Here is a 9,423-nt window from a genome sequence, read left to right as displayed (position 1 = left end):
AGTGTGTGTGAGTGTGTGAGTGTGTGCGAGTGTCTAGTGCTCTGTCACTCAGTGCCACTGCCCCCTTCCTTTCTTTCCCCGCTGATGCAAATCCCTGTTTGCAACAATCCGACATCCCCTCGCACCCCCCATACAGCCACCGCGTCCCCTCACATGCTTCACTGGCATGTGCCCCCCCCTTCCCCTTCATACCAGAACTCCCCCCTCCTACCCTGTTTTTCTGACTCCCTGTGTCGGCCTGTCTCTCTTCGTCGCGCTTTGTCTGTTTTTTTTTGGGGGGGTATCTGGCTACCTGTCAGATCATACCAAAACACACACACAGCATGTACATGTGTGTGCAGTGATGCTGCCAAATCTGACACACTTGTCACTCACTTTTGTCTAACTTGTGACTGTTGGCAAATGGACTCAGCGTCGCCACAGGGTGGACAATCACAGCTACTGCATTTAGTCACCTGAGCGGCGCTCGTGTTTCAGGTATTGCTTTTTGTTGAAGTCTGCAGGAATGGTTAATACTGTATCGTGGATATGCACAACTTTTTTTCTCTCCAATTGCAGGATGTAAAGTTTTTTTTGGACACTCAATATTGGGTGTCCAGTGTCCACACCTGGAGGCGGGTAGCTTCTGGAGCCAGGAATCTGACTGCCAGTCCTTGGCCACTGACTCTCTTGGCTCTTCCCACAAGTGGAGGTCCCAGAGGAAGAGAGAGAGAAAAAAAAAAAAAAAGTATATGGTTTTTTTTTTTATTGCCATTTAATTTTACATACATCCTTAAATTGTGCTTGACATTCCATGATGAAATAAAATGCAGGTCAATAATAAATAATTACTAAAAAGTTGATTGGAAAATTATTTCAAAATGTGTAACATTAAATGGCAGAATTTTCCAGTTTATTTTCAAGTTCGCAATTACATAATATGCTTGATTTATATAGTGCCTTCATTTAAAACATTTTAAAATCAAATTTAAATTAATTAATTTGTAAAATAAGTGAAATGATAAAAAAAAAAAAAAAAAAAAAAAATATATATATATATATATATATACAATTAATCTACGAAAATAATATCTTTCTTATGAGTATAATCTGAATGTCAATTTTGTTTAGAATTAAGTTAATTAAAAATAGTTTAATAATTATTTCTAAATTAGAAAATAGAGTTTATTTTCATGCAAAAGTTTAGTTGTGTTGTCATAATTGATTATAATCTAATTTGCAAAAAATAATTATACAATTTATGTAACATAAATGGTATCTAGAAATTAAACACGCAGTTAATTAGTTTAATTAATTCACTATGTTTACAAATTAAATGAAAATGTGTAACAAAATAAAAAGCAACATTTTAATTGTGTTTAGTTACACAGTGTGAAATTGTCAAATACAGTCTTTCAAGCCAATTAATTATATGTAATGGTTAAAAAGACAAAAACAAAAAAACAAATGAGGCGCCGTATGTAAGACTGGTCCACTCGAAGGTCCACAAAGCACTTTGTTTTGGTTATGGCAAATGAGACCCCGCCCCCCCACCACTGTCCTGCCTCTATCTGTTAGACTCAAAATCTGTCAATTAATTCTGTTTCCATACAAGCCAACTAAGTCGAGAAATGCTCAACAAGCATTTCTGGCCGCTAAACTTGCTAATCCGGAGTCTGTGTGTGTGTCTTACTGCTGTCTCGTTAAGCAGTTAATGATGTTTTTTTTTTTTTTTACAAATCTGATTTGTACAATAAACAAACTGCTGACTCATGAAAATGCGACTGCCCTTATGTTCCTCAAAGAAGCGTTTTGTGCTAAAAGCCCAGTTAGTCGCAATTTCCACCCCCTCCTTTTAGCTACTCGCCCTCTCGTTCTGTGTTTTAACCTCTTTATCTGGCAATCGTTTGTGTTTCCGGAGGAAAGCTTAGCGGCAAAACCAACAGGGCCTCCGGCGAGGGTTCGGGACAAAAAGAGTGGGAGGCACACAGAGGAACTTACCTCATAGTCCACCAACACACCGTCATCCCTCCTGCGTTGGTGGCGGCGCACACATTTACCCCGAAAATCCATCCTAGAATGATCACACATATGGATTTTAATGTGACAGCCAATTATTTCAGACTTCTTTCACTCTAAACGTTTTAAAGTTAACCCAGGTCAAAAAGGACTGATCACTACTTAGATCACTTTGACAGATCCAATTGTATTTATTTATTGCACAACCCCCCATTTTTTTTTTTTACAGGCACTCCAGTGGTAAAAGGCATCCAGACGGCCAAAAAAAGCAAAAAAGAAGAAAAAAATAGTAGAAGAAATAGAAGATGTGCTAACTGTAGGGGGAAAAGAAAACCCTCTTAACACACCTCACACCACAGGATAATCACTCAGGATAACCTATCAATCAAATCATAAATTAGAGACAGACAAAAATCGGGCTTACGCTAACTTTGATCAAAAACAAGGAAACATGCTATCATACGGCCTGATTATCAGGATGTGTGTACCCGGCATTAACATTGTTGGCCCAACACTTTTCCGAGCAGATCGCCTCAAACACCAGGATGCTGAGTTGGTTATTGTTCCATTTCCAGAACCCAAATTGATATTGACCACAGATAAATACTGAAGAAGTTTAACATTTATGATTGTAGGTGCGGCATTTTTATGAGCGTATTGGGGAGGAAAATCACTCCAGTCTGAACACATTTAACACCACAAGATAATCGCCGACAATAATCCAACAATCTGTCTGACTTTGATTAGAGCAAGGGAAAAAAGGCTAACGGCCCAATTATTGGTATGTGTGCACTCGGCATTACAGTTGTTGGCCTGTTTTCTGAGCAGATCAGGGAGGAAAAATCACTCCTAACACACCCTACACCACAGGATAAATAAGTGAGGATGGTCTTTTTGAGACATCCAACAATCAGGTCTTTTGATCAGAATCAGGGAAATATAATATAAGGAAAAATATAATATAAGGAAAATTACTCCGAACACACCCCACAGTACACACCACAAGATAATCTCAGACGATAATTTGGCCAATCTGGTTGATTTTGATTAGAGCGAGTTAAAAAAAAAACGCTAAAATCTGGCCCTATTATCGGTGTGTGTGTACTCCGCATTATAATTGTTGGCCTGACTGTTTCTGAGCAGATCGTGAAGGAAAATAATCAAGCTTAATACACTACACACCACAGAATAATCAGTCAAGATGATCTTTTAGAGACATCCAACAATCGGGCCAATGTTAATTCTGATCAGAAGCAGGGAAACATTTTAAAATCTGGCACGGTTATTATTATATTATGATTGTTGGCCCGAAAAAAAAAAATCCCACTTAACACACCCCAGACCACAGGATAATCAGTCAGGATGATCAGGATGACATTTAATAATCGGGCCTATGTTGATTTTGATCAGAAGCAGTGAAAAATGCTAAAATCTGTGACGATTATTGGGACTGTATTTACTTTATGTAGTTCACTAGACGACTGTTGGCCCGGCTGTTTTCCGAGCAGATCGGGGTAGAAAATCACTAATAGCGCATTCAACGCCACAGGATAAGATCATCTTTTAGAGAGATATTGATCCATCGGAGGAGGAAAAAATGCAAAAATCCGGCCCGTTTATTGGTATGTGTACCCCGCTTCTTTTACTATCGTTCCGTTTCACATCACAATCACAGAGTTCGTGTCTCGTGTTTGCCGTAGTAACTATTAAACGGGTTTAACATTTACGATAGATGGATTGTTGGCCGCAAACATTTTCCAAAATCATTCTGAAGCACACCCCAAACCACAGGATAATCTTTCAGAGAAATCTGATGTCGGGTTTTTGCTAAAGTTGAGTGGGATTGGGAAATTGGGTTAAAAATTGTCCCAATCAACGTGTGTACAATGAACCACCTCATCTTACTATCCAAAAACAAAAGTCCATAAAACAAAAATATTTCTGTTAAAATGTCTTTAGGAATTAACTATTGGGAACGGATAAATCAAATATTACATGACTCTTGATAATGTAAAACCAGATTAAAGAACAGAGCAGGCCCAATGTGACCCTTTAAGTTTTAGGAATGGCTACCCTGCCACCTCCTGTCATTCACAAGCTGACCTCGTCACCTTGCTAAACGCTTTGATGCCCCTCAGCCTTTGTCCTCTGGGTATTAAAACAGCAGCCAAGCGAATCTCAAGCTGTTTCTTGACCTACGGGGAATATAGTGAGCGACAAGACGTGAGGCGCGGACTCGGTGGTGGCGGTGACGCGGTAAGGCGTCAGGGGGCCACAGGGTCTCCACTAACGCGGCCTGATCCCACAGATACATGACCTAATCCGCACTAACGCCACTGCAAGCATCAAGCTTACACGTCTCACCTCGCAAGGGGCCGTCTCCCGCCCTCGCGCCCCGCAGGAGCCGTCTCCTTCACTCTCTACAAGCGCACACACGCGCATGCATGTACATAAAACTGCCATGCAACATCATTCAGCATCACATTTATATATATATATAGAAGGGAAAAAAAATGTGCAAACGTTTAACAGTATGTGTTCTTTTTAGGAAAATTTTGTCTTTTCCACCCTCCAGAGAATTGTAATGTCAAAGTTTGTTTGCTTTTTCGGACTTATAAACTTAAAAGCTTTACTTGTTTTTAGGAAAGATCAACATCAAAATTTGCCTTTTTCAGAATTGCAATCTCAGTAGCTTCTCTTCTTTTTAGGAACAAGCAAAATAGAAAGTGTGTTGTTTATGGGAAAGTGCAACATCAATAGTTTTTTGTTGTTATTTTTGTTGAAAAGTGTCACATCAAAATGTTGTTTACTTTTTCAAAATTTGCAAACTTAAGCAGTTTCTCTTCTTTTTAGGACAGTGCAACATAAAAACATGGTCTTTTTTCGAAATTGCGAAATGAGTTGCTTCTTTTCTTTTTCAGAAATTGCAACCTTAATAGTTTCTCTTCCTTTTAGGAAAGTGCAACAAAAAACGTTTTTCTTTTTCAGAAAATATAAACCTAGAAGCTTCTCTTCTTGTTAGCTGCTACATAAATACTTGGTCTTCTCTTTTGGAAATTGCTAATTCGAGTGCATCTCTTCTTTTTCAGAAACTGCTAGCTAAAAGTTTGTCTTCTCATTAGGAAAGAGCAATGCCTTTTTTTTGTTGGTTTCTTTTTTGTTTTGGTGACACATCAAAACTTTGTCTTTTCGGAAATTGCAAACTCAGTAGCTTCTCTTCTTTTCAGGAAAGTCCAAAATAAGTTTTTGTTTTTGTAAAGTGCAGCGTCATATTTTACTGAAATGACAAACTCGGTAGCTTCTCTTCTTTTTAGGAAGGTACAACAAATATAGTTTTCAGTAGCTTCTTTTTAGGAAGGTAGTAACATAAAATGTTGTCTTATTCTTAGTAAAGCACAACACCAGTAGTTTGTCTTCTTTTTCAGAAATGAGCACAGAAAAGTGCAAATCATATTTTGCATTATATGTCAAATTCCAATGTCCAATACTGAACAGTCCCCTTCTGTTGCCATTGTTTTCTGTCCTAATCGATTTTTCAAGCTGTCCCACGCCCGATGCAAACTTGTTGATTGTTTATGAATGCACTGTGAGTTGTCCACACGTGGGGTCTTATTGTGAGTGGTATTATCAGGCTAGTCATGGGATTAGCGCTGATTGTCCCCCTTGAAACGGGTGTCAGATTAACAGATAGCAACGCCGTCCTCATAAACCATCTGCAGTGAAGACATAAGCCACCAAGGATATTACCTCGACCTCCTCGCGCCTTTACCCACCTCGGATCGATGTTTTCTCGCCGAGCGCCGTCCAATCGATTAATAAGTGTGATGTGGCACCCCCTGTAGGTTAATCAATAAAAAAGTAAAACGGGAAATGATGTCACTGGCAATAATTGAAATGATGTCCCTGAGAAGAATAAATCAATATGTTGACAATCTTGAGGGGTCTTGGCGTCACGCTGCTACAGGCTTAAAGCGTAGACGCTGACACGTACAAACAAACATGAAGTATTATCTTAATCTGAAGGTATGGAAAAACACACATGGATAAGGAGAGGTGGAAAATCAGGGGGCGGTGGTAGACAGTAGAGGAGGAGGAGGAGGAAGAGAGGGATGATGAGGGATTAAGGTGGTCGATACTCCCAGACTGAGAGATGACACTAAATCAGTTAATTTATCTCCACTGGTTACGCAGCCCCTCTCCTCCATCACACCCCACACTTCTCCCTTGTCTTTTTTTCCCCTGACAATTTTACATATTTTAACACAGATTAATTTTTTTAAAGAAACAATTTGAAGTCATTTGACCTTAAAATACAGCATAATAATTAGTTCCAAAGAATACAGCATCATACGACCGTCCCAAAGAATGTCAGGAAAGCCTACACGAACAGCTGAACCTTATTTGGGTTTATAACTAGCCGCTTTTCCATTACAGGTTACAGAACATTTAACATGAGTTGGAATGTGATCGGCTAATTCTAAACACAGCCACGTCTTTTGCTATAAGAGGGTGTGCACACTTATGCAACCACATGAATTGTTTATTTGGACTTCCTCTTCTACCCTAACGCGGGATCACTGTTCTCGTCTTGTGTATTGTAAATGACATCATGGCACTCACAGTGGCCAGATCGTACAGGGGACTCTGCGTCATCCCTATTAGAGAGGCGGTTCCCATGGCAACCAAGCCTGGCAGACCACTTGTGACCTTTTGCAGGCATGATGGGCAAACACGTTTAGCGCCGTCTGCATCCTATCACTGCCTGCACGGAAGCATCACTTTTTCATTCACCAAGTTTCCATTTTTTTTTTTTCATTTTAAAGACAAATTAAAAAGTTTGCTTGATACATTGAATGGAGCCTATCTTCATTAAAAAAATTAACACACAAATTGATATTTAGCATTTAATATAAATATTCAATTCATATTTTATTCATTATAGAAATAAGCAAATGTAAAGCATTTTTAGCATTTGTTTCTAAACTCGTGTTAAGGTTTCAAATTAAGGTATAAAATAATAAATTAATGGAGCAAAAAATATATTTTTATATTATATTATTTTATATAGTGAAGTGACTCAAAGTTATTTGACTATTTATTTTAATTCAATTTAGTTTGATAAGTGTTGATTTTGTTTCAGTTCATTCAGCTAGTGCTTTTACTAAAATTGAAAAAAAAAACACTTATCCATTTTTCTCTCATGGAAATACGCTTAAAAATTAATTAAATGTTTTTACTTACATTTTTTAAAAATCTATAAAAAAATGTTTTTCCAAAACTTTCAAAAAAAAATAAAAATAGGTCAATGTAACCGGATCCATTTGCGTTCATCATCTACCCACACATGTTCTCTCTTTCCAGCTTCTTCCCTCACGTTGCCTGGCAACCGCTGAAGAAGGATGATGAGGAAGAGGAAGATGCGTATGGGTCATCTGCAAAAAAAAAATAAATGAAAAATGAAAAAGAGAGAACGGGTGACAAACAGGGAGTGAGTTTAAAAGTTCACGCAGCGGCTGGCTCATATTTCTGCTGCTTGTTTGTAAACTTGTTGCGGTAAGTGCCAATAAAAGGGCTAATCTGGCCATTCATCCGCATTCGACTTGCCTCCAGAGAGAGGCTGTCAATTATAGAAAGAGAGCCTTACCTTTTATTTCATCAGTCGTACTGCCCACATGAAAAAATATTTCCTCCAATGGCGGCTTATTACTCAAGCGCAGAATGGAAAGATTAGCCTGAGCGATTATCCTGAGACGTGTGTGTGATTTTTGTCATTAGGGCTGACAATCGTGTATTTCAAACATGTCATAATTGGCTTTTAAGTTACCGGAAGACCAAAATATTTATAAACAATATATTGTTTATTGCAATACAGATGTATTTACTGCTTGTGTTGTTGCATATTAAATAACAATCACACTATTAAAGATGCATTGTGCAGTATAAAAAGGTAATATTCAAGTTTTTTATACATCATGCATGTTCCACCAATGCCCAGATGAGTACGAAGAGCCCCGACTGTTTTAATCTGACTGCACCTATCAGTTTTTATATTCCCTATATAGGAGAGTGTGCGGACCCTCACACTCCACAGTTTCTTTGGAGAGGGGAGGGGCGTAGTTTTTCTTACCTCATTTGAAGTCACGTCTTCGTTTGTTAACTGTAGATGTCGCTTTAAGATTGTGCACGTACTTGCACGCGCAACATGAATGAGCCTGACACAGATGTTGCAATTACGCTTTGGGCCAGAGGTGGCAGTCGCAAGTAAAAAAAAATTACAAACTGCACAAAGATCCTTTAAGAGAAAAAAAAATCGCAATCAGATAATTTTTCTAAATCGTTCAGCCCTACAACTACTACAAACATAACAATTACAAGCCATGGTGTTTGAAAGCCCTGGCATGAGACACTAATTTGAAAACCGTAACCCTTGTTTGAAACCCTAACTCAAGTTTTAAAAACTACTGTGAAACCCTTATCGGGGTTTGAATCTAATTCCAACTTCCAACCAAGGGTTTAAACCCTAATTTGGAACCATAAACCAGATTTGAAACCCTAAACCAGTCTTGAAATCCTAATCCTATTTTAAAATCCTAATTTTGGTTTTAAACCCTACTTTAAAACCTCTATTGTCTTGAAACCATAATTTGGAAATCAAACCCATGTTTGAAACCCTAACTTGAAAACCAAATTCTGTGTTGAAACCCTAATCCTTGCTTCAAAACCAAACACCCATGTCTTGAAACCAGCGTTTGGAACCGGAATGTTTGAAACCCTAAAACTCTAATTTGGAATTCTAGTCCTGACTCAAATGACTAATCCAGATTAGGAAATTGAATTTAAAACCTCAGATACTTTAATTGGGAAATTTACAGTAACCCATGTTTGAAACCCTAATTTGAAACCCCAATCCTGGCTAGAAATCCTAATTTGTAACTCTAACCCTAAAATTTGAAGCCCTATTTCAGGTTTGAAACTCTAATTTAAAACTCTAATCCTAATCCCAATCCTGTATTGAAACTTTACTTTGGAAGTCTAACCCTTATTTGAAGCCTTAATCCTATCTTGAAACCCCAATTTACAGCACTGGCCTCTATTTGAAACCTTTACCCAGGATTGAGACCCCAATTTGAAACCCTAACCCTCGTTTGAAACCGTAGCCATGGTTTGAAGACTTATTTTGACAAGATATTGTTCCACATGGCTGTACAGAAATAACTGGACATGTCGTGGAAAGTCACATTAAAACTTTTGAGTTTCAAGTATGGCTTGGTGTGTGTTGTCAGGCTTGTTTCTGACTCATTACAGCAGAATTGGAGAGAAGGTCAGGGCAACGGTTGCTTATGACAACCTGGAAGGTTGCAGTTGTGTATGAATGTGTAGATGTGTGTGTGTGTGTGTCCAGTGCCTGCCTCTGTCTTTTTGTAG

The sequence above is a fragment of the Leptonotus elevatus genome, chromosome 11 (assembly GCF_054856555.1).
Source record: "Leptonotus elevatus isolate MCC_2025b chromosome 11, RoL_Lele_1.0, whole genome shotgun sequence".
Lineage (NCBI taxonomy): Eukaryota > Metazoa > Chordata > Actinopteri > Syngnathiformes > Syngnathidae > Leptonotus > Leptonotus elevatus.
This window is presented reverse-complemented; position numbering follows the sequence as displayed.